Source organism: Mustela erminea, chromosome 3 (genome assembly GCF_009829155.1).
Source record: "Mustela erminea isolate mMusErm1 chromosome 3, mMusErm1.Pri, whole genome shotgun sequence".
Taxonomy (NCBI): domain Eukaryota; kingdom Metazoa; phylum Chordata; class Mammalia; order Carnivora; family Mustelidae; genus Mustela; species Mustela erminea.
Window position 1 is genome coordinate 16,434,885 of NC_045616.1, and position 26,254 is coordinate 16,461,138.

At 46.2% G+C, this 26,254-nt stretch overlaps 1 protein-coding gene across 4 annotated transcripts in view; it reads left to right on the plus strand.

Moving 5' to 3' along the window:
* The first annotated feature begins 6,644 nt into the window (after positions 1–6,644).
* Positions 6,645–26,254, plus strand: part of KCNN2 (potassium calcium-activated channel subfamily N member 2) — a 461,444-nt gene continuing 441,834 nt past the window's right edge. For 3 of the 4 annotated variants that reach the window (XM_032335384.1, XM_032335383.1, XM_032335385.1), the window contains exon 1: positions 6,645–7,353. The gene's annotated coding sequence lies outside the window, so the exon portion shown is untranslated. The remainder of the gene's footprint in view (positions 7,354–26,254) is intronic. The other variant, XM_032335387.1, reaches the window with a different exon arrangement.

Genomic DNA, 26,254 nt, shown 5'->3' on the forward strand with positions numbered 1-26,254 from the left:
CATCTTCCAGTGCTGCGTCAAAGAATACCACCCACTGGGCAGCTTAAACTACAGAAATGTGTTCCCTTGAAGTTCCAGAGGCCAGATGTCCAGGATCAAGGCACTGGCAGGATTGGTTTCTCCTGAGCCCCCTCTCCTGGGTTTGCTGTGGCTATGACCCCCACCTGGTCTTTTCTCTGCATGTTGGCCTTTGGTGTCTCTCTCTTTCTTTCTCTCTTCTCATAAGGACATCAGTTATAATGCATCAGGGCCTCAACCTTATAGCCTTATTTAGCCTTAATTACCTCCATGAAGGTATCTTCCCAAATATAGTCACACTAGGTATCTGGGCTTGGACATAGGGATTTTGAAGGCATGCATTAGGTCCATGTGATTCTGCTCTCTGGTCCCCAAATTCATGTCCTTTTTTTTCTTCCTTTGTAAACTTGTAAACTTTGTAAACTTAAAAAAAAGTTATTTATTTTTGAGAGAGAGAGTGTGTGTGTGTGCGCACGCGTGCAAGCAGGGTAGGGGCAGAGAGAGAAGCAGACTCCTTGCTGAGCAGGGATCCCAGACGTGGGGCTCTATCCCAGGACCCTTGGATCATGACCTGTGCCTTGACTGAGCCACCCAGGTGCCCTCGTGTCCTTTTCAAATGCAAAACTTTCACTTCTTCCCAGCAGTCCCCAAATTCGTAAGTCATTTTAGCATCAGCCTCACAGTCTCCTCTTAATATCCTATAAATCAGGAATGGGTAAGATTGGAGGCACAATTCATCCTGCAGCAAAGTTCCTTTCCAGCTGTGAATCTGTGAAACCAGTCAAGCTAGGTGCTTCCAAATCATCATGGTGGGACAGACATGGGACCGACATTCCCATTCCCAAGGGGAGAAAAATGACAGGACAAAAGGGGTGATGGGTCCCAAGCAAGTCTTAAATCTAGCAAGGTGAATTCCATTAGGTCTGTTTTCTTCCCCCCCGTCAGATCTGAAGGCTCAAGAATAAGCCTCCTTGGCTTCATCCTCTCTGCTCTCCAGGACCACTGGGGCATGTCCTCTGAGGCTCTGTGTCATGGCCTTGCCCCTGGCCCCATGAAAACGAGGAGACAGGCTTATCTTCTGAAAACAAGAAGGAGATGGTCCTGTCCCCCAGGTCTGTGAGGGCAGTGACAGCCCTCTGAATTTCTAAATCACCCTTGGGGCCATTCTTTCCTTTTCTTGACTACTCATATAATGCATGTTGGCAGCCCTATAGCCAATAGCCTATTGTCCCATCCTGTAGAATCTCAGAATTCCCACAGCCTTCCTTCATTTCATCCCACCTCTACCCCCCTTTACTCCATATGGGTAGGGTCCCTGCTGACACAATATTGTCTCTATACCTCACTCCTGCAGGGATGGCTGCTTAAACCAATGAGTCAAAACTGTGATCTCATTATCAAATAATTTTCCAGTCATATCCTTGGTATTCTTTCTAGGACATGCTTTCTCTCTCTCTCTCTCTTCCTTCCTTCCTTTCCTCCCCTCCCCTCCTCCGTTCTTTCCTTTCTCCCTCCCTCCTTCCTTCCTGATTGTTTGCTTCTCTCTCTCTCTCTCTTTCTTTCTTCAATATGGACAGGCTGAGCATTTTCTAAATCTTCAAGTTCTGGCACCTTCTTGCTCAGAAATTAATTTCTCTCTCTCCTCTCTCATTTTACTATAAGCAGTTTCTCCTAAGGAACTAGGCTTCACCTTCAATACTTTGCCTAAGAAGTTCCCTCTGCTTGAATACCCAAATTCATCATCTTTCATTTCTGCTTTCCAGAAAACATAGAACACAACTTGGTCAAGTTCTATGCCACTTAGCTGCTAGTCTACCTAGGTCTTCAAAAGACCATTCTCTCAAGAGAGGGGCGAGGCAGGGTGGGAACATGGTTATACCATGAATTCTACGAGCATGGGCCCATTGCCTCACTTCATTTGCTATGAAGTAAGTTCCTTGACCTGAAGCAGTGCCCTGTGGAATACCATCACAGTGGATAAGGATGTCAGTCCCAGGATGGGAATTTTGGCAGAAACACTGCGTTCAGGGAAGACAAATCCATATCCAGAGTGTGTTTCCAGTATGAATGAACATGTTGCCTTGTCCATGATGGAAGTGGTCCAATGTAATCAACCTGCCACTAGATGGCTGGCTATTCATTCTGGGCAGTGGCGCCATATTGGGGACTCAGTCTTGCTTTGGTTGCTGGCAGACAGGCACCGAGCAGTGGCCACAACCTGATCAGTCTTGGTGAATGGAAATCTGTGCTGCTGAATCCATGCATGACTATCCCTGCCATCAAGGTCTCTTTGTTCTGGAGGTTACCAGAGGACGATGGAGTGGATGGAAAGAGAAGCTAACTAGTATCCACAGAACAAGTCATCCTATCCAGTTAGTTGTTAAAATCCTCCTCTATTGCGGTCACGCTTCATTGAACATTCCCATGGGATACAGGTATCTTCACATTTTTTGCCCATTTAGAGAAGTCTGTTCACATAACTCATCATCAGACTTGTCACCAATTTTCCACTGGTGCTTATTCATTGATCCATAATCTTCCCCCAAGTTTTTGCAGGTAACAGTGTTACCAAATATTTTACCACTGTCTTTATAACTTCTGTGATCAGTTTCCCCATTACCCACAGAGCAACTACTTAAGACAGTACTGTGTATTTTAAGATTTTGTTGTGATGTTGTCCCACTCCCCACGGGGAGACCCCCTATGCGGCTTCAGGATGAGAGAGTTAGAAAACTCCATGTTGACAAGGTTGTGGAGAAGTAGGATCCTCTGTGCACTCAAAATTAGAGGAAATCTGGGTATTAGTGTACTCCCCTTTCTACCTTAAGAGCATAGGGTTAGACATTAAAATTGGTTGCTTCCTCCTGATGACTCAAAACTGATGCAATTCTGTAACCAGAGCACTAACCAAAGCAATGGCCATCCTAACACACTCATTCCCTGAAAGATACGGGGTTGAAACTGGGTGGGTAATGAGTTAAACTGTTTGTGTTCTCTGTGTATGCATCCGGCCCTGAAGATAGCAGGATGGGCTCTTTTGAGGGAACAATGGACATTTTCATGGTCAGTTTTCTGTGTCAACTTGGTAAGGCTGTCATCCCCAGTCATGGAATCTGTTGCCAGAAGGCGTTTTGTGTATGTGACTGAAGTGTATAATCAGTTTCAGCAAGGCAGATTATCCTTGATCATCTGGTGGGCCTGGTTTAATCAGGTGAAAGGTAGAACTCAAGACTTCCCAGATGAAGAAATTCCACCTTTGGGCTGCAGTTTCACCTGGTGCCTGAGAGGTCCAGCCTGCCCTGCCCTTCCTGATGGCCTGCCTTACAGATTTTGGACTTGCCTTGCTAGCTGTCCGTGTAAGTTACCTCCTGTGATAGTTCTCCTTAATAAATATTTATCTCCTTAATATATGTCTCCTATGAGTTTGGTCTCCCTGGTGGAACCCTGACCAACACATGCCTAATGTGAGAGAGAAAAAGGACACCCTGGAACCCACAAGGATAAAGGAGAGAGCCCACACTAATCTCTAGCTACTTCCCAACCTCCACGCTGATGATACTGGTGACCTATAGGAAAATCTGGCACCTTCTCTCATGGAGCTACCATGTACCTTGTTCTGGAGTTGGAGAAGCAGCAGGATCCAGCAGGAACTCTTACAGACCTAGATGCTTTGTCCTGCTGACATGGTGAGCCAGCAGACACATGACCAGGTGCATGAGCTCCCACGTCACCTGACTTGACATTGACTTTCTGAGTATAAACATGAGTGCTGCTTCCCTTCAACCCTCCAAAACTTACGCACTTTTCCTGTGCCCCATCCTAGCCCAGAGCCATAGAGAGAAGCGGATTCTGGAAAGCTTTCATATGACACATTATTTTATAGCTCATTGGCCAGAATCTGCCAGCCACATCTGACGGCGTGTCTAAGAATCAAGGATTCTCTTACTTTATTTTATTTTTATTTATTTATTTGACAGAGATTCAGTGAGAGAGGGAACACAAGGCAGGGGAAGTGGGAGAGGGAGAAGCAGGCTTCCTGCCAAGCAGGCAGCCTGACTCCAGGGCTTGATCCCAGAGGCCTGAGACCATGACATCGATCCCAGGACCCCAGGAGCACGACCTGAACCAAAGGCAGATGCTTAATGACTGAGCCACCCAAGCGCCCCCAGGATTCTCTTTTAAGGAAAGGGAGATGGATACTGGGTTGGATGACTGTTCATCTCTGTCAGAGGACTACACTTTGCAGGACCTAGCTCCTACTCTCTAGAGCTGGATTTTAAGGAGGGGAAAGAAAACCCTAAACCAAGCTCTAGTGAGCTTAGCTTTCCCAGTGAAATCGAAATACTTCCCCTGCAGACTCCCTTGGACAACTTCATGGAGTGTTTTTATGTTTAAAGAACTTTTCATAGATCAAAGTACTATCCTCAGGAGAGCAGTGAACCACTATATGCGGGCAATCCTTTACCCTGTCAGAGTATGACATAGATCTGCGGCTAGACTTTTGAAAGACCTTTCGACGGAACTTTTTTTTCCCCTGGAAGAAGGAAAAGCAGGGTCAGTGGCCGGGGGCCTCCCAAGTATATGGGATGTTTGGGGTATCTGCTTTAGTATGACGAAAAGGAAACCCATTTGGGTCATGGATTTACAGAACCAGGATAGATTTTATTTAAATGCCTTCTTGTAAAAATTGAACCAAATCAACTCCAGCTTGTATCTGGGCAATAATAATAATAATAATATGTCATGTTATCATGCTTTATCCCAGGCCAGGTACTGGTCCTAAGGAAGTTATGTAGATTATCTCATTTATCCTCTTAAAGCCACGTGAGGAAGTGGCTGTTACTATTTTTCACATTTTACGAATAAGAAACCGAAGCACAAATGGGTCAGATAAATTCAGAAGGATCATATAAACAGCCTGGTTGAACTCAGGACACAGAGCTCCCCCTTTTCTCTTGCATTTGCTTGAGGCACCTCTCCCTCACTTGTCCAAGAAACAGCGTGTCCAGGACCAGTCTTGACTACTAGGGCAGGAAAGTGAATACAGGGAAAAAGCAGTTCAAGGACAAGGACCTAAACTGAAAGGGGTTTCTGGGTAGCCCACAGGTAATTGGAGAGTTCAATTAGTAGAAGCCCCTTTCTTGGATCATTCTCACTCTGTACAGTTAAATGAATAATAACTTCTTACTGTATGGGGATCAGTTCTAATAGAAAAACCTGGAATCTGGAAGGTGAAGGACAGAGAGGGTGGGGTAGAGTTGGGAGAGCTTAGTACCCTTACTGCCGATGGGCAGGATTGTCCTTGGGTGGTCTTCAGGTTTCCTTGTACCTCTATCAGACAGAGGCTTTGAACCCTAAGTTCTAGATGGATCCTGTTTAGCGTTCCTCCAAAGCTCCCAGGGGTTCTCGAGATTTGGCACAGCACAGAGGCTCAATAACTAGTTTAGGAAGGAGTACTTGAAAGAAAGGGCTTGGGAGCAAGTTATTAGCTTTAGGACTTTCTAGATTGGTGCAGTATGCTCCGTCTTATGCTGAAGGTACCACTGGGAACAACAGATGTTTACTCTCCTTACCAGGCTCCACTGGGACCAGGGACTTACACGCAGCACCATAAGTAGCCTGTTTCCTCTGGTGTGTGTGTGTGTGTGTGTGTGTGTGAGGAGGGATTGCTGTGGGATTTGACACCCCCAAGCGCGAGTATGTGCTGACAGTCAGCCCTGTGACCCCCGGTAAGAAGGCAGCTGGAGGGAAGAGGGTATGATTTCTCATTGCTCTTGAAATGGCTTCACACCTCTTTTTTTGGCTATGTGCCTGGCAGACAAAAACCCCACCGGCCTGAGTGTTGCAGAAAATATGAACCGAGCCCGAAGCCACTAAACCCACAGTGAATTTTGTCTCCATTTCCAGGCATCTGATAACAAAAGGCCCCCAGCATGACTGTTTGCAATTCACCTGTCTCCAAATCCTCTCGCTTCTTCCCCCAACCCCCCCACCCCTTTTTAAACGTGGCAATGGGATATCTGAAAGACGGACTGAACAGTAGACGTCAAAATCCGGAGGGTTAGAGACATTTCTGCCATTGAGAGAATTCATGAAGATCCCCTGTCTCTGGATGGCTCTCCCGGCTCGGAAGGCTCCGCGCGGCTGGTGAGTTCCCTGCAGCAGCTGGGAGCAGAGCTATAAATAGCGCGGGGCGGGAAGCGCCGGGCGGAGGGGGAGCAGGCGGGAGATCCCCGGCTCTCCCCTCCTCTCCCCTCCGCCCGCCGCGGCTAGTGCTCGGCCGGGGGAAGCCGGCGTTGCGGGCGGCGTTAACCCCCACGGCGCCTCGCCGCTCCTTGCGCCACCGGGCCGCGCGACTGGGCGAGCACGCCGGCCGGGGTGGGTAGATGCGGGAGACCCGAAGCCGCTTTTCTAACCGTGCCCCGGGGGAACCACACTCTGTGCTTTCCCTCCCTCCCTCTGTTTCCTCGGAAGCTCCGGGTAACACCCGAAATTTGGCCTTGAAACACGCGCGCGCGCGCATCACACACACACACACACACACACGTACACGGGTCTTTGCTCCGTGTAGTCCCCCTCCCCCTTCCTTTCTTGGAGCGGCTTAAATCCAAACCTTAACATTAAAGCCATCCCCAAATTTGGTCTCTGGGATCATGTTGGCTCGAAGATTTCCGCGCAGGGCTCCCTCCCCCGCGCTGCTGGGGCTGCTTAAGGACAGTTACTTTCCCCGGGAGGGAACGGTCAAGTGGAAACTGTGTGTGTGTGTGCGTGCGTGTGGTTTATTTGGGGCGCACGCACACCCATCCGTAGCCTCAAGGTCGGCAGTACCCTGCCGAGCACTCCGGGTCCCCGCCGCTCGGGGCTCGTCCCTGCCAGCCAAGGACTCGACAAGGAGGGAGTCCCCAGTCCCGGCAGGGCAGCCTGCGAGCAGGTTCGGTGTTGGGCACGCTCGGGGCGGAAGAGGCACCTGCGAGGAGCGGGGTCCTTGGAACGTGGAGCCTGAGCAGCCGCCCCCGCCGTGCCCCCCGCCGGGCCCCCGCGCCCCGCGACTCCCCGGCGGGTGCTCGGCGCGCCGGACTCCGGGAGGAGAGAGGGGCGCGGCGCCCTCCCGGGCCGCAAGCGGTCACGGAATCTGACAGCCGGAGAGGCAGCTGGTCCCCGGCCAGGACTCCCGATCCTTCTCAAATGGAAACAGTTTCTCCCAGGGAACCTGCCGGAATTCTCCGTGGAATCTCACCTGGGCTTTGCCTCCTGGCGCATTTCACCAAGGCCGCGTTTACCACTTTGAGGCAAGGAAGGCTCCAAATGGAGCAGGGCTCCTGGTGGCCGACCGAGGTAAGCTCTTGACTAAGGTGACATTGATTGGGGGTGGGGAGGGGGCACACATTTAATGGGGACCATCCTCTGGCAGGCACGATGGGGAAATGAAGTTTGCCTTGGGCTTTCCAGGCCTGCTTCTGCTGTACCTCTCCCCCACCCCCCTGCCGCCCCCACTCATGCCTTAAAAAGAATAATTAGTCTGCTTGGGTGGGTGGTGGAGAGACTCCCTTAGGTTTTTATTTTCAGCATTTTAATGATCTGCACTAGAGGCCAGGGCCTCAGTGTGACCAGAAATCTCCATCTCTTCCACCGTCTGCCGTTTTCCCCTTGCCTTACTTGTCGGCTCCCCCTTTCCCTAATCCAGCCTACTTTTATTTCTTTGCCATCCCCCTTGCTGACTTGGCTTTCTCCTCTAAGAAAATATGCACCACAATAGCGGTAGAGTGGGAGGCTGTTGTGATTTTGTGTATAACGCAGTGCTGGGGTTCTAGGGTGTATGGATTGATGGCTTATGAATCATTTATTCATAAAACATTGTCGAGCCCTTACTCTGTGCTCTTCTCCAGCTTCTTCATGTGTGGGATGACCAGGCCATTTTTGGGGGAAAAGAAACAGCCCCCCCGAACTTTTCTCCCAAGTACTCTCCGCTTTCCTCCAGGCTGCAGGAGGGAAGGGGGTCCTGCAAGACCAGGGTGGGTATAGAAGCTGTGGGAGGAAGAGGAAACTCAGGAGGGCCGGCTGGTTTGGTGCCTTGTGCTTGGCAGTCATGGAGTAGTGATCTCAGCATTCACACCTGAATGATTGTAATCAACATTTATGGAGCACTTGCTGTGTCTGTGGTGTTTTCTGGGACCGTTGCAAATATTAGCTCATTTAAACCTCATAAAGACCTCGTGGAGTAAGAATGACTATGACCTCTTTTGTCCAGGGCACAACTCAGAAGCAGATGATTTTGGTAATGAGTTCATGGTCACACACTGGTAGTGGGGGAGCCGAGATTGCAACTGAAAGCGTCTGACCATAGAACAGCACTCCGAGTCTCTTGCACGGGTCGGTTTTCATGTACTAATCCATCTCCTCTGTTCTAGGCCCTGGAGATAGAGGACTGAGCAAAGCAAGCAAGATACGAGGAGCTTATATTTTAGTGCTGAGGGAGACGGGCAATGTATCCATTAACAAAGTACATAATTTCAGGTTGTAGATAATTTCAGGTGGTAGATATCACCTGATATCTTAGCTATCACAAAGGATAAGATAATTTCAGGTGGTAGGTATCACCTGATAGCTTAGATATCACAAAGGAAAGAAAACAGAGTGATGTCCTGGAGAGTGGCCAAGGAAAGTTCTCTTTGGGTGGCCTTTGGAGGTTGAGACCCCAAAGCACTAAGGGGAAGAAATAAATAGCTCGGGAACATAGGAAGTGACAAACATTAGTGATCAGGGAAATGCCAGTCAAGGCCACATCTAGATATCTTGCTCGTGTTCCCTGTTGAACGTGCGCAAGACTCTCTCCTAGGTAGAAGCCTGGAAGCAAGTTTGACTGTTTGATGACAAGTAAATGAATATTCAAATTAGGATATAACATTAAACTGTTTTCCCGAGACTTGGTTCCAATTCATATTCCCACTAGTGATGATGGAAAGGTCCATGGAAGCCACATCCTATTTGATCATTTAATAATGTCAAACTTTTAATTTGGGACCAAACAAATGGGTATAAAAGGATAACTCAATGTAGACCAATAATGAAAACCAGTGTACATACCTAAAGAGTGGACTAATTGGTATTGTCATACACAGGAATATTACACAGCAGTCAACAATGAATAAAGCAAAGGACATAATGATAGGATTGGACTTTAGCAATATATTACTAAGTGAAAATTAAGTCTAAAAGATTACATATAGTATGATAATCTTTTATGACATTAAACACTACGGAAATTAAAAAAACTCTATTTAGGAATATGTTGGCTGGAAACCTTACTGATAACATAAAGAATTGATTAACACATATCTTATGTGTTATATGTATTATATACTGTATTTTTATACCTCTTTCTTAACTTTTTTCAGTGTTCCTAGGCTTCATGGTTCATCTGTGAGTTTTTTCAAATTGTTGCAAATCTCCAAAAAATTTTCTACCATATTTATTGAAAAAAAAATCCACATGTAAGTGGACCTATGCAGTTCAATCCCATGTTGTTTAGAGATAAAGTGTATCTATAGAGGCAATCACATGATATAAATAGGAAAGCAAGAGGGTGATGAGCGTGGGATCTGGGCTTATGCCTCCATCTAATGGGGAGAAGCCGGGAGACCATATGGTTAGTTAGACCTGAGTCAGTGGAAGGTCCCAGCTGTGTTTTGGCTTAGGGTTATGTATGCGTATTACATTATTGAAAATAAGTAGTAAATAATGAAACATGACAAGGAATGCATGGGCTAATAATGACCATAGATGCACAACCAAATATTAAGACTAATCCTCTTCTATGTACTTCTAAGTGCTAGGTAAGAAAGAACACACATGGACATCTCAATTGGAGGGTAGGAAGCTTGATGTTTGGAAGGACAAGAAGAGTGGCCAGAGTCAGGATGGACCAGCAGGCCAGGCAGGGCCTTAGAGGTCAAGGTAGAGAATGAAGGGTTTTGAGCAGATAATTTCAGGTGGTAGATATCACAAAGGAAAGAGAACAAAGTGATGTCCTGGGGCGTGGCCAAGGAAAGTTAAAATGAAATGAAAGTTGAAAAGAAATGATTGAGGTTTTTTTAAAATTTTTTTTAAGATTTTATTTATTTATTTGAAAGAGATCACAAGTAGGCAGAGAGGCAGGCAGAGAGAGGCGGGGGAAGCAGGCTCCCTGCTGAGCAGAGAGCCTGATGTGGGGCTTGATCCCAAGACCCTGGGATCATGACCTGAGCCTAAGGCAGAGGCTTTAACCCACTGAGCCACCCAGGCGCCCCGAGTTTGAGATTTTAAAAGGCCACTTGGGGGCACCTGAGTGGTTCAGGTGGTTAAGCATCTGACTCTCTCTCAGCTCAGGTCTTGATCTCTGGGTCATGAGTTCAGGTCCCCTTTGGGCTACCAAAAAAAAAAAAAAAAAAAAAGTTGCCTTGGATGCTGTGTGGAGAACAGACTCCTGGCCCTCACTTGGGAGGCCACCTCAATAGTAGAGAGAGGATGGTGGCAGGAGTGTCACTGTATTTCTGCTGGTTGTGTACTGCATGGGATGCCAGTCCTGGGGTCAAGTGCAGGTTGCTGTCCAGCCCGAGATGCACTTGCCAACGAACACCGTGGGGCTGGGTGCTGAAGGCCTGGAGGAAGGGCACCCTTTCAAATGTGTGCCAAGGGCCCTGTGGGCCAGGGGGGTGAGCATGAACTTGAAGCGAGGTGAGTGTAGGCAGGGCCTATTTTGGAGGTCGAATGGGTGGGATTGTTGATGGATTAGATGGAAGGGTTCAAAAGAGAAGGACAGGAGTCCTAGATTGTCTCCTTGATTTTTATTTGGCAGTGAGGATATTGATGGTGCTTACAGAGAAGAGGAAGCGCAGGTAAGATCTCATATTTTAGATATAATTTTGGAATGCTCTAACAGGGCCAAGTAGAAATGTCGGGTGGGGAACTGGGTGTGGGTCTGAAGCTTGAGGGAGAATTTGGGGTGACAGACGTAAACGCTCCAAGCCCACACAATGGTAGAGTTCAAGTGCTTCCTCTTGGTTGTCATTGTCAGATTGTGAAATTCTTCAGGGTGGAGATATTTTTGTCTTTCTTATCCGAGGCAGAGTGTAATGTAAAATAGGTTATTGATACAAATGGGTTGATCAGATGGTAGAGGATAGAAACAGTGTAAGTGTGGAGCAAGAGAGGGGAAGTGTCCTGGGGCGGGGAGCTGGACCCTGCCGGTGTCTAAAGGCAGAGGCTGTGTGGTTTCCATTCCCTCTTGAGGTGAAGCAGGTCTGATGGTGGTGCTGGTCCATTAGGAGGGTGTGGCCCCAGGGTCTTGGGGCCAGTGTCACCTGTGGGTACTCGGAGCTATCAGAGTAGCCAGAAATGGTGAGGAGAAGGGAGTGAAGACACAGAGCAGCCAGGAGAGCCCCTTGGGTCAGAGAAGGGCACTGGGAGATGGGGCACGAGCTACACACTGGAACTCAGACCAGCCTGCAGCAGGCCTATGAGCAGAGAGATAGAGCGACATAAGGAAGAGGAGGTAGGACCCAGGGGCTGAAGGAGAGTCCAAAGTCGTTGGTGCAGTGGAGCCACAAGATGAAGGCTAGTGAATTGCAGGTATATTTGATTGTCACCAGGGAACTAGCCTGGGCCTGGCCGCAATGTACTGACCGCTCCAGTCCCACGGGCCCTTGGGCTCTGTTGTCCTTCGTGGCACCCCGCATTACGTGTCCCTGTCAGGTGTCCCCTGCAGGAATTGCCTTCCTAGGACCCTCCCGAGACCAGGCTTGAGGCGCTGACCCCACCGTGCCGCCTCTGGGCCTGCCAAGGGCCTCCCAGGTCACCATGTTCCATCCCCCGTTGACATTAAGTTCCCTGGCCACCATGTCTTCACAGTTCACATCTCTTTGCTGGCCTGTCCTCTCTTCTGAAATGGCCTCCCCTCATCTCTACTCCCTGGCCCATCCCTACTCATGGCCTCCCCATGAGTGTGTGGCTCATGGTATGCGTGCAGATTGCAGAAGGAAGAGACAGAGGAGGAGGAGAAACTCTTTCCTTCCTGGCTGATCAAGATGAGATCATCCCATTCTCACCAAAGCTGAAGGCATAAGGACTTCTCTGCTTAGACAGCCAAGTCCAGTACTGCTTACGACTGTAGGCTTTGGAGAAGGAACAGGGCCAGAGTCCAGTTCTGACTCTACCACATGTAGCGTGGGTAGGACACTGAGGCTTATTGTGAGTTAGGTTATTTATTTTTCCTTGAGAGAGAGATATATATATAGAGAGAGAGAGTGAAAGAGAGAGAGCATGTGAGCAAGTGGGGGAGGGGTGAGGGGCAGAGGGGGACGGGAAGGGAGAGAATCGTGAGCAGGCTCTGTGCTTGGTGTGGAGCCTGACGTGGGGCTGGATCTCATGATCCCGAGACCGTGTCCCAAGCCAAAATCAAGAGTCAGATGCTCAAGTGACGGAGCTACCCAGGGGCCCCTGGGGCTGTGAGTTCTTAGTGAGCTCTAAGGAGGTGAATATTCTTTCTTTCTTTTTTTTTTTTTTTAAGATTTTATTTATTTATTTGACAGAGCAAGAGAGATCACAAGTAGGCAGAGAGACAATTAGAGAGAGAAGGGGAAGCAGGCTCCCCACTGAGCAGAGAACCTGATGCAAGGCTCGATCCCAGGACCCCGAGATCATGACCTGAGCTGAAGGCAGAGGCTTAACCCACTGAGCCACCCAGATGCCCCAGAGGTGGAGGTTCTTAGCGCAGCTCCTGGCATGGAATATGGGGTCCAAAGTTGAACTATTCTGATTTTCCAGGGCATTTCATTATCAATGCCTCTTCTGTTGACTGACCTTAAGGAGTGCTTCTCATTTTGAGAATTTAAGGCTCCTTGTCCAGAAGAACCAACATGCCAGAAGTGAGGGAGTAGCCACACTTAGAAGATGGGGAGCTGTGCCTGGACACCTGGGCACCTGCGGCTTCCATTGGCACATTACACCACATGGTTTCCCACTGCACATAAATCACGGCCAGCCAGGAGTCTGTGTAATGGTGAGGATTCAGAATTTATTAATCCAGCATTCCATAAACAGTGACTGAATGTCTTCCCATGTAAATGGGGACGCAGTGATGACTAATGCACTGTCCCCGCTTTCAAGGAAATCGCAGTCTAGTTAGGGAGGCAGATAAAGAGACAACTAGAATCTCCACAATCACGGGATCACTTTTGCTGCAGGCCGCCCTCCGCCAGACGCACCCGCCCAACCATGCTCCCAGTGCTGGGGAAGAATGGTGTGAACTCAGTATTAGCGAGTGTCCCTTGCATCTGTATATTTACAATGCACAAATCATGTTCACTTGGAATTATTTCATGTGATTTGGAGACCAGCGTTATGGAATGGGTAGAGCTTACTGTATTCATTATATGAACGAGATCTAGAACTCCACTGAACAGTGGCTTTTAAGGCAGAGTGCGTCATGCAGGACTCTGACAAGACTGGTCTTCCAGCCTTTTCCATCGTCCTTCCATTGTTCTTACTCAGGGCTCTAGCTCACCACCTTGGGGGCCTGGGGCTTAGTTTGGATTCTGAGCTTACCCCCTTGGATTTCCTGTTTCCCTGTTGGGACCCCAGTTTCCTTGTTGGGACCTTTGCTCTCTGGAGACTGAAGCTGACAACTCCTCCCATGCGAGGGGCTTTGTGCAACTCTTCTAATATCTGGGCTACCATCTTGGTACTGGCTGGGAGCCACAGCCTATGTGACAGTCATGACAGTTCCCTCGAGGGAAGTAATCAACGATAGCTGGCTTGATTAGCTAGGCTTGGGCAGCTGGAGAAGGATCCTTTCCTTTCTTAGTAGTATTGCCAGACTGTTCTCTTAGCCGGAGAAAAGATGTACAAGTCACTTAAGCCTCCCTATAAATGGAATGCCTTACTTACACTTTATCAGGGAGGTTTTAACGACCGTGGCTCGCTTACGAAATACCCGGAAGTCTTGCATAGTGAGTATATCAGCTTATGGTTATTTAGATAAGGAATCTGTCTTTTTAAAGTACTTAGTTAAGGAAAGTGACGCTCCCAGACGTACCTGTCACATGATCACAACATGGGGAAGGGAGTTTGTGGAGAACAGGTGTTTTTCCCATCACTCCTGTATGTTTTATCTTGGTGGAAGATAATATCCTAGGTGTTTTTGCTGCCCACTGTTGTGGGGGTGGGGCAGCTCAGACATCTGCTGGAGCTGCAGTGCAGCAGGACAAGGATTTTCACTGACACAGGTCAGAAATCTGGAAGGGGCGACCTCTCTCCCCTATCTTGACCACCATAGCTCGAGGCTATTCTCTTCTGCAGGGTAAAACCAGTTAACTGGTCATTACCTTTGAATCTGCATATGAGGTGTGGGAAAAATAAAATAAAAAAAAATAAAAATAAAAAAAATAAAAGCCATCCTGTATCAAAGATGAGTTCTGAAAAGGGCTTTTAAAATTCCATTTGCTTCACGGAATTGGAGATCAAGTTATGTGTTGATTGACTGGCACAGCAATTCTGCTGAAAATTTTGTTCTGTATGCAGGGCGAGTCGTCTGATTAGTCTAAAGTCTAGTTACTGTGTGTGTGAGTATTTTAAGAAATACCTTTGCTTTACTTTAAGTCATGCAGTAATAGGACGGACAAAGTGTTTTGCATTCAAGTCTTCATGTCAGCTGGATATCAACAGGTGAGTTTTTAAAACATTTATTTTTCTTTAAGGTGGTTAAAATGGGAGGGTATTGATTTACTTGGGAGAGCTCTCTGTGGTTCTTAGGTACACGTCTGCCCAAACTAGTTCAAATGAGCATAATTTCGAAATGACTGGAACCTCCGTCATTCTTAGTATAAGTACCGTACGCTAACCGATTGCGCCACTGGAGCACCTCATCATTCTTATTATAAATTCAAATTGAAAACCAAGCAACCAGTCAACGAACAAAGTTTGATCTTACTGTCCAACTTTTAAGATTTTTTTTTTCCTTCTACATTGGAGACAATGTTACCACCTGAGTTGTGTTGATGGGTTTGATGTGTTTGGGAGGACAAAGGCCTTGCTAACTGCAGACAGCTGTGCTCATCACACCCTTTACCCCACACCCCAGCATCTGTTGTGCTTGTAAGAATTGTTTTATACCGTCCTTCCCACGAATGATGATTATCGTGTGTGTGTCTGAAGAGGCTGATTGCTCTCGGTCAAGACGTATCTGGCTGGTTAGCCCTGATGGAATCTTCCTTATACATTTTATTGCAAACCAGAAATCTGATTTTGCTTTGTGTGGGATGGGAGATATTGAGGAAGATGGAAGCGTCTTACCACAGGCAGGCCAGAGCAGTGCTTCTTGAATTCAGGCTTTCAAAACCCAATTCCTGGACCCTACTCCCTAAGATTCTGACTCAGTGACAGAAATTTGCATAATGCCCATTTCTAACAAGTGCCCAGGTGATGGTGATATTGCTGGTCCATGGAACGGGCTTTAAGCAACACTGGCCTAGGTCATTAATTTTGGAAAACCTCCATTGGTAACAATGGTATTGTGGTTCCACATACCCCAGAACATGACCAGTAGAGCAGAGGCAGGTAAGACAATGCTTACGGTGACCGCCTGTCCAGTTTGACATATACAGTCCTGGTTTGGGCACTAAAAGTCTTGTGTTCTAGGGAACTACTCAGTCCGGGGAACATGGGAATTTGGTCACCCAGAAAGCATACTAGGCTGGCTTCTTATTGTTGCTGTATTGTGCTTTACTGTGATGGCATTTCACTTAAATTTTAAACCCGAGACAAGCCACTGAGCATACTGTAAAAAGACATGTAACGGTGTACAACTGAGGACTGCTGGGAGGGAGGGGATCCTTCAGCTTTTCCAAATCCCTTTTCTCACAGGTCATGGTAGGTCAGGGTGCCCAAACTTGCCTGCACTTTGGAATCACCCGGGGAGCTTAAAAAGCAAGAAAGAAACATGTCTGTGCTCTCCATCTACCCAGTTGTGAATTAATTGATTTAGGGTATGGCCTGGACTCTTACAGTTTTCAAATTTTCCCTGATGATTCTACTCTGCAGACAAGTCTTGCCATCCCAGTGGTCTTTGGTTGTCAAAGATGGCAGCCCTGGTGCGCCTGGGTGGCTTAGTTTGTTAAGCAACTGCCTTCAGCTCAGGTCATGATCCCAGGGTCCTGGGATTGAGCTCTGTGTCAGGCTCCTTACTCAGCGGGGAGCCTGCTTTTCCCTCTCCCTTTGCCTGCTACTCTGCCTGCTTGTGCTCTCTCTCTCTTTGTCAAATTAAAAAAAAAAAAAAATGGCGCCCCTTCCTCCCTTTTTCTGCGCCTGCTCCATTATCACTTCAAGAGCTGGGATCTGTTTCCTGTTTCTTGAGTCACACTGCTCTTGCAACTCGCGTTGGACAATAAGATTCAGTGAAAGTGAATTCTGGGGCCCAAAAGCCCAGGCCCGAAGAGGTAGCTTTTGTTTCCTCTTAGAAGCCAGCCTCTGTGGGAGAGATCTGAGAGCACAGTGCTATGAGGAGACTCCAACTCATCTGAGGAGGGCAGGCCACCTCATGAAGGAGCCAGAGAGGTGCACAGAGAGGCAAGTGATACCTTCTTGGGTCTGATAGCCCAGCCCACCTAACAGCTGAATTTGGCTGCATGAATGACCCCAGCTGGTGCCACCGGGATCAGGAACCAAGCAGACAGGCCCCCCTCAGCTTTGTCTTAAGTCATTTCATTTTGGCTGGTTGGGTTATAGGACAATCAATACAAGTGTATTCCTTGTACTTATTGGTAATAAAAACAGAAAGGGGGCATTTTGGAAGGCCCCATGTGAATGAGGAGTAGCCTCTTTGCTGTCTCCAGGTTAAAGTGCAAAGCCAATCAAACCCATATTGCTGAATATTCGAAGGAAAATTGTTACTTATATCCATAAAATTATTGGTGACCGTGTGCAAAGAGGTTTCACTCTTGTCAACATTGGGCTTCAACAATGCTTGGTCTTGCGTCTTCTGGAAAGCAGGGCCCAAGGAAGTGTTCAGAGCACTGTCAGTTTGTCCGGGATGAGCATTCTTGGAGTGTGGGGCTGAACAAGGCAAGAGAAAAGATGACATGATGCTGTTGGGTGCCACCTGAGAGCACATTAGCTGCTGTTGATCAGGAAGCTGGGTGGGATAAGGCATCCTGTGTCACTTCACATGCCTGCTTCCTTGCCATGTGGGGCTTCTCCAAGAGGCTTGCAAGGAGGAAGCATTCGTGGGGGAGTAATTCATGGAAAAAAAAAAGAAAGAAGACCATTGTTTCCCCCCTCCCTCTTATTTCTCATTGAGGAAGTCTTACCCCATGGAGGGACGAATGCCATCTCAGGGGCTGCCCAGGGATCCAGGCACAATGCCACACCACCCCTTGTTTTTTCCAAGTCCCCAGGGTGGAGGGACACCTCTGTGTGGGTGAGGCATTTGCCAAGAGAGATAGAGGAGAAAGCGTTTGAGAGAATCTAGAAGGTGGATAATAGTTTTGTGTGTTTTTTGGTTTGGTTGTGTTTTTTACCAAATCAAAGACTGTGGACTGTCTTTTTTTTTTTTTATTAATTTATTTATTTTCAGAAAAACAGTATTCATTATTTTTTCACCACACCCACTGCTCCATGCAACCTGTGCCCTCCATAATACCCACCACCTGGTACCCCAACCTCCCAGCCCCCCGCCACATCAAACTGTGGACTGTCTTTTAACAGTTCTTGCTAACTATAGTCTGAAACTGAGGTATGATGTATAAGTAGGGATTCCCATTCTGCTGTTAGCCCTGTGCTCTGTAGCCAGGCCCATGCAAACCAAAACTAGTCTGCCCTGGTCTTTTCCCTCCCAATCATCCCACCAAATGTGACATTCTCCGTGAACATTTGCAAAATGGTCACAGCAGCTCTGTTTTCATCTTCAGCTCCCAAGGATTTGGTTCTTATTTTCCTGTTTTGCAGAGCTAAGTCTGTTCTGGTAGAGAAGGTAGTGTGTGTTCATGCTTTAGACAGTCTTACGAGAAGGGAACACTAATGACGGTCACTGCTGAACATCCATTCTTCTTGATGAGGTGTTACCCCTTTTCCTTGTCAGGTCTTTGCAACAGGGAAAGAGATTTCGAGTGTAAACAAAATGCCATGTTTAGTTAGTACAAGAGGCTGGGTGGTTCCTTAATGTCAAATGCTTTTGTAGGACTGGTACCATTATGTTTGGCAATCCAACACCATCCATGACCATAGGAGCCATTGACTAAGAGAATTAAAAATCTATTTAACACATCAAAGGGTTTATTGTTCAGCGCCATCATTTTTCTGGAAAAAATTGTTTTCACTGGTTTCTCAGTAATCTTCTGATGAGAATTTTTTTCCCCTTTCCTTTTAATTGCCTCATGTACATAGCAGTAAAGCTCACCTGACTTCAAAATGGCGGACAAAGAGAATTTGGCTGCAGTTAAAGTCTGTGAAGTTAATCTGGTCATTGCTTTTCTTGTGGCCAAGTAATCTCCCCTTCTGTTTTCCCATAATTGACGTGACTGATTGACTGTGGTAATAGCTGGCCACCATTTTCCTTCCCTTTTTGGGGTACCAAGAGATGGGATTCCTCTCATTTTTACAGAAATATTTCTAAGTCATTGGAGGCATCTGGGTGGCTCAGCTGGTTAAATGTCTGCCTTTGGCTCAGGTGGATGGTCCTGGGATCAAGCCCGGCATTGAGCTCCCTGCTTAGTTCCCTGCTACTTCTTTTCCCTTCCCCAGCTGTTGCTCTCTCTTGTTCTCTTTCTCTCAAATAAACAAATAAAAAATTTTAAAGAGAAATATTTCTAAGTTGTAAGCATGAAAATTCTCTTATGGAATAGAGCAAGATAGAGAGGTTGGTAGAACATGTTCTACCTCAGTTCCCTCCCATATGCTGCAAGCATGTGCATGGTCTTTGGAAGAGAAAAGCTTTAAGCCTGCGGTATCATTTTCTAGTGACAATTACTGCATTCACCTTATTCTCAAATGAAGGAGGTTTGGCACGCTTTTAATTTCCAGATAGTAGTCTCTGCTTCCTAGGAGGCTAAATTTTCTAAGTGTTCCCCTGAACAAGTGAGAGATCTTTGGACCTAATTGTTGCTGTTGAAAGGAAGGGAAACTCCGTATGTGAACTGAGTAGAAGTGTTGTCTTATTTGACTCTTTTCTTCAGTAAATGAAAGAAGTCTGGTTCAAGTAGACTCAGAAAAGAGAATTGGTCAGCTTAGAGAAGACAAAGGCTGTGTGTAGTACCAGCTGTATCCAGGATTCAAGCAGGGATATAAAGAAGTTTCTCCCTTTTTCTTTTATTTTTATCTCTCTTGTTTCATCTTTTGTTCATGACGGCTTCATTCTCAGTCACGATACTCTTCCCTAGTTCTGAGATGTGCTCTAACAGAGCTACGTTTTACCTCTAATGCATAGTTGTGCTTTAACAAAAATTCTAGGGTTCAGTTTAAATGGAGAGGCCCTGTTCAGATTTGGGGGGAATCAGAGAATAGAAAAGGATTGAGTTCCCTAGGAAACACTTAAGATGCTTTACAGAAAAATGGAAAAGAATGTCAGGTTGGCTAAAAGAACCAATACTGCTCTGGGAAAGGGGCTCACTGCCTCCTGGCTAAGATTTCAGCTTTGAGAATGCATGTGCCCAGTTTTGACAGTGAGGTGACAATGCACCCAAGTTTCAGGGGTAGACTCACATTAACTGAGTCCAGGGAGACTGATGTACAAACCTAAGTGCTGATTTACTAGCTCATGGTGAGGACATTTCTATAACCTTAAATGCCCGTGTCGGCAGAGCAGTCCATTTTCTCCTTCTAAGGAAACAAGAAAATCCAATCATAAGAACTCTGCTAAACAAGAATGGGGCAGAACAAGGGGAGATAGCATACTTTGGGAAAGAATGAAAATATTTAAAAGTTTTAGTAAAATCGTCTGTAAGCTCATTGTTCCTTCTCTTCTATGTCTGTGGGTCCATCCACTCTTCCCACATAGGAGTCTGAGAATATTACACATAGAATTTAATTCCTGCTTTACTTACTCTAATTTAATTTGAGAGCGTCTGCTCATGCTGTTCACTCACACCATATCACGTCATTCTCAACATTTCTGTTCATGTGTTAAGGGACAGAATTTTATTCCCATAGGTCATTAATCCTATATATTGTGCATAGTTTTTACAAGTGTGGAAGTATGAGATTCTGTGTTCTATTGAAAACAAAACCAATAGAAACACATTTATTTTATAAACAAAAATGAGCTTTTTCCAGGAGGGAGATTTTTTAGATAGGTTTCTAATAACAGAATATTACAACAAAGTAACAGAGGTCGTGGTTGACAGATAACTGTTACAAGGTTGGTAGGTACAGTTAACCTCCTGTTACCGAAATTGTTTACAAGCGAAAGAACTGTTCTTGCCACAAAATACTCTATCAGAAATCTTTTCCAATAACACATGTACTTAGCCTCAAGATCAGTCGTCCTTAAAAGATAACTATGAAATTAATTGCTGGATATTACATGAAAGATTTGCCCTTTTTGGAAGATAGACTTGGGCAGAAACGCATCTTTGAGCTTATAAACTATATGAGGAATAGGGATATCACAGAAAATTTATGGCCATGTAAAAATTTTATGGCTATGTCTGCCGTCCTACTGATTGACTCCTCCAGGTCAGCTAAGCCCCTTCTACACTGTGGGCCTCAGGTTTGCAGCCAGAGCTGCCCAAATGTCCATTTACAAATTTCGCATGGGCAAGAAAGCCCAGGATGCTGTTGCTTCTGATGCACACATTTCAGGGTCCCCTGTTGTTGCAGCTCCCACAACAAGGAGTGACTTCAGAGGCTCTGCCCTCCCTGGAGCTGCTGGAGGGGCTGGGCGACAAACCCCGAGTGTGGGTTGCTGAATGGACTTCCACCAAAGAGAGACAGCAGAGGAAGAGCTGGTGGATAAATGGCTTGCCTTTCTGCTCCTGCAGGCGATTCCAGGATACAGGGGTATGTAGAGCCTGTCTGGGAATGGCACAGAGGACCTGGAAGCCAGCGCTGATGGTGGTGAAGCCATCACCAGCTCAGTTGTGCACACCCTTGGATTTGCTCTCCTTTGGTTCCTGCTTCACTCTTGTTCCCCCTGAGATTCCAACCTGCCACTCCCACTGCCACCCCTATCACCACTCAAAGAATAAGCATGCAGCCTCTTCACCTTTTTATGGGCATGGATAACTGAATGATTCACCTCCCAGAAGCACCTGTGCCAACATCTCTCTAGTTTTGAAATGTTGAAGATGAAACCTCTTTGACTGTAGATTCCCAGGACTTTGAAACCACTTAGCATTTATGGTAATTTAAAAATATTTCTTGCTGGTCATTGGGGCACCTGGGTGGCTCAGTCAGTTAAGCATCTGCCTTCAGCTCAGATCATGATCCCGGGGTCCTGGGATGAGCCCCTGCATCAGGTACCCTGCTCAGTGGGGAGTCTGCTTCTCCCTCTCCCTCTGTCTCTGCTGCTTCCTCTGCTTGTGTTCTCTGTCAAATAAATCTTAAAAAAAGATAAATTTCTTGCTAATAAGCTTCAGAGGCCAATCTTCTTTTCCTGCTCTCTAAATTCCTCTGGGCCTCTGCACTCCCATGGAGATCTGCCTGGAGATATACCTAGAGATTTTCCAGGTATAGGGTGACAATCTCAACATCAGTGCACATTGCTTTGGGATGCCAGTCACCTATCTGCAGTTCCCCAGTCCTGCCTCGAGAGCTTTTAATGTGCTTTTTTGTCTTTGGGTCACTCTAAGCTTGTGTCTCGCCTGCTTTTCCCACTACCCCCCATGTAGCTGCCAGCCATGTCCATTTGTCATTCCCTCGTCAGCTTGGGGGTGTAGCGAAGGTAGAGTACGTAGCCATGCAGGTCCCCAGGTGCTCCTGGGTACCACACAAGGATACCAATAAGAGAAAGTTGTATTGTAATTTTTATGCTGCATAACTGTCTTTAGGTTTAGCACAAGTTTGATTTATTGAAAGAAAGAATGCGTCCCCTGAATTTGGGGAGATTACTCAAACATTTACATTGTACCCAGATGCCTTTTATTTCCACCTTGTCATTGCTAAGTTGACTACAACAGCATTCTGAGGGCTCTAATTCCTTAATCGGGTGCATGCCTACTTCTTGTCCTCAATCTCCCTCTTGCCCTATAGTTTGGGCTGTCAGGCTCTCAACCTCAGACTGTGACAATTTTCTCCTAACCGGGCTTCCTGCAGGTCTCACCAGCTTTCCATCTCTGGGGCATCATGAATCCACAGCCATCTTTTGAAATGGAAGTCTGGTCTCTCACAGAGTTGGGTTGAAAGCTTTCAAATAACTCTACTGGCTTTTGTCCCAGCATGGGATCTGAGGCCCTCCTGGGTTCACTTTCATTGCTCACCAAGAACTGGCCAGTTCCTGACAATTGATACTTTCATATCTGGCAACTGTAGCTATAGGGGAGTGGGAGGCCACAGAGATGTGTCATTAAGGGGACCTGGGTGCATGTTCACTAGTATGTGCTGTTGTCCAGTCATTCATATAGAAGTTAATTAAAAATTTTCAAGTTCAAGTTGCTGGTCAGTGGTAGATCTAGGACTGAAACCCAAGCAGTTTGGCTCCAAAGTTCTTGTGCTTCACCCCCCAGCCATAAAATATTTTCTGAAAATTGACTGCTTTTTTTGTTTTATGCACGTAGGCTTCGTGCAAAGTAATGACATTTGTGAGATCTTGGGATCTGAGGTACTAGACATTACATACCTAGATGGGTGTATATAGTAGAGAGAGTATGTAAGTAAATCTAGTTAGTTGCAAACAGGAGACTCTGCCCTAGCTAAATTTATTTTTTATATTTTTATTTATTTGTTTGAGAGAAAATGAAAGAGAGCACAGGCAGGCAGAGGGTCAGAGGAAGAGGGAGAAAAGACTCACTCCTGAGCAGGAAGCCTGACGTGGGGGTTTGATCCTGGAACCCTGGGATCATGACCTGAGTTGAAGGCAGACACTTAACCAACAGAGCTACCCAGGCGCCCCGACTCTAGCTAACTTTAAACGGGAAGAATTTTCATTAAAGGAGGTTAGAGAGTTCCCGGAACTTCTGGAGGGCCCAGAGAGTCTGTCTTGGGAATAATAAATAATTCAGGAATTCTGGCAGCTCAGAAGCCCACAGCCAGGAGGAAGTGCCCACATCGCTGATGCTTCTTTCAGGGAGAACATTCTTCTCCCTTCCAGCTGCCCAGAAGGATACTCACCACCTCCACCCTTGTCAGGAAATCCGAACCCGACTCTGGGATGCCTTTGTTCCTTGCTACTTTGTTACTTCCCACACTGACATTGTATAAAGGCGTGTCTGTTTGAAGAAACTTCAGTTACATGCTCACACCACAGGCAAGGGGACTCACGGAAGGCTGTGTGAGGTTTCCACCCTGTAGCAGAGGAAAGCAACTTCCAGGGGCCTGAAAAGGGGTGAAGTCAAAATACAGCGTCTGCTGCCGCGTACAGCAAAAATGCATTAGTGTATTACCTGCAGTCTTTGCATGTATAGAGCCTGTGTATGGGGTTTGGGGAAAGACTGAGGATGGATATTTACCTGGGGTTTGTTGGCCAAGCTCTCCATACATGGCAGTCGTGATGTCGCAGCTGCCCTTGGCTTTGAGTTAGCTCATCTTTCCTGGGCTGCTGCGAGGAGGACCCTGGCAGATTCTCGTCACTCACATACGTGACACTCTCTCAGGTAGAATGGGGTAGTCGTGAAGCTTTGGAGCCCAACTGTTTGGGTTCTTGTCCAGGATCTGCCTTTGGCTGGCTCCTGGAACTTGGAAAATTTCATTAACTTCTCTGTGCCTCAGTTTACTCAACTGTATCATGGAGATAATAGGACCTACCTCCTAGGGGAGCCACAAAGATCAGTAAGTTAGGGGTTCCTCACTGGCTCAGTCGGTTAAACATCCAACTCTTGATCTCAGCTCAGGTCTTGATCTTGGGGTCCTGGGATTGAGCCCTGTGTTGGATGGGGAGTCTGCTTCTCCCTTTCTCTCTGCCCCTTTCCCCACTGTGCTCTCTCTCTCAAATAAAGTCTTTAAAGATATCTTAAGGGGCGCCTGGGTGGCTCGGTGGGTTAGGCCTCTGCCTTCGGCTCGGGTCATGATCTCAGGGTCCTGGGATCGAGCCCCGCACTGGGCTCTCTGCTCAGCGGGGAGCCTGCTTCCTCCCTCTCTCTCTGCCTGCTTCTGATCTGTCTGTCAAAATAATAAATAAATTCTTAAAAAAAAAATAAAGATATCTTAAAAAAAAGTGCTATATAAATGTTTATTACATAAATTCCATGGTGCTAAGAATGTCTGTTTTCAGATAACATTTATAGCGGTTTTCTCCCCTGCCTACCATCTTATAGGGTATAAGACCATGCATTGTGATCTCTGCTTATGCGGAGTGACTTTTCTGTGGTCACTAAGGAAGAGGAGTGGCTTTTGTTATAGCTGATAGGGATTGGCCGTCTGATACGCCATATGTATAAATGATATATACATATCATATGTATTTACATGAAATCCAAGGCAGGTATAATATCTTCTGTGCTCTTTCGATCAGTTTTTTCCTCCTCTTCTCTTTTTTTGCTCTCAGTGGCACTTATCTTTCTGGAGTATTCCCATCAGATAAGACCCAGAGGTTTGGTTTGAAGAGCACAGCATTCCTTCTGCTGTGGAACCAAGGAAAAGCATGTGGGTTGTTGTTAATTGGATTAATGGAGTTGTCCCTCATTTTTTTGAGAACTTTCTATACCTCGAAGTAACTTCTCATTGGCCTGTCCTATTGATATGTTCACTCTCTCCCTTTCGATCTGCATTCCAGACTTTATCCTGATTGTTAAGTTAGTATGGACTTCATGGATGCCTCTTGATAGTATTTTTGAGGTTATAACTTGCAGTTATAATAACCTTTTTAGAACCTGGTGGAGTGTGGGTGCAAAAGAGCCTTACCTTTTACAGTCCCACACACCTGAATAACACACAGTATCTAAAATTTCTGCCTATGCTTACTTCCTTCTTTGTTTATGACCTCTGTCTCCTCGTTGTACAATAAACATGTGTCCACAGAAACTCACATTTAAAACTCTTCACTACTTACATTTGTCTTTGAGACCAGTTGAACGCAGGTCTATGATCTATTTATTGTCTGGTACAGTGCCTGACTCATACAAAATGTTCAATAACTATTAGTAACCAGTAAATTGGGTGGTAAATACAGATAAAGCTCTTTCAGGAAAGAAAGAAAGCAGTACTGAGTATCCACCTCCAGGAGAGAAAACAAGCTACACTTAACACTTGCTTAAATAATTTGAAAATCAGTAGTTAAAATATGATTCCCTCCCTTGGCCCCCTATAACCTGGGGTTCCATTTGAATATGGTTGGTGGTAAGTGGGAATTCTTCTTCCTTGGAGTTTCTCCAAGTGGGGTCCTAGGGATAATGTCTTCAACTTTCAGAATTTTTCCCGAGATTTATTGGAGCTTCTACTTTTTTGAGAAGATACTATCTTTCTAGTTTGTTTTTTAAAAGACTTTATTTATCTGAGAGAGAGAGAACAAGCGGGGGGAGGGGCAAAGAAAGAGGGAGAGGCAACCTCCCCACTGAGCTGAGAGCCTGATGTGGGGCTTGATCCAAGGACCCTAGGATCATGACCTGAGCCAAAGGCAGACACTCCACCAACTGAGCCACCCAGGTGCCCTTGTATTTCTGTTTTAAATTACCTAGTTGATTTTTGTTTTCTGTGAGGGTCTAAGAATGGAATTTTTATTGATATATAATTAACATGTAACTTTGAGATAATAATTCACATATAACATCTAGTTAACATAACATAAAACATAAAAATATGAGTTTCAGGTCTACAACATAGTGATTTGCTACTTGTCCATATTATAAAATGATCACTCCAGTAAGTCTAGTTAACATGTCACCACACATTACAAATTTTTGTCCCCATGATGAGAACTTTCAAGATCTCTTCTCTCGGCCACTTTCAAATATACAATACAGTACTATGAACTATAGTTTACAGGTTGTACGTGATCTCCTGTGACTCATGTATAACTGAAAGTTTGTACCTTTGACCTTTCCACCCAGTTTGCCCACTCTGTTCCCCCTGCCTCTGGCAATCACCAGTCTGTTCTCTGTATCTGAGTTCAGGTTGCGCA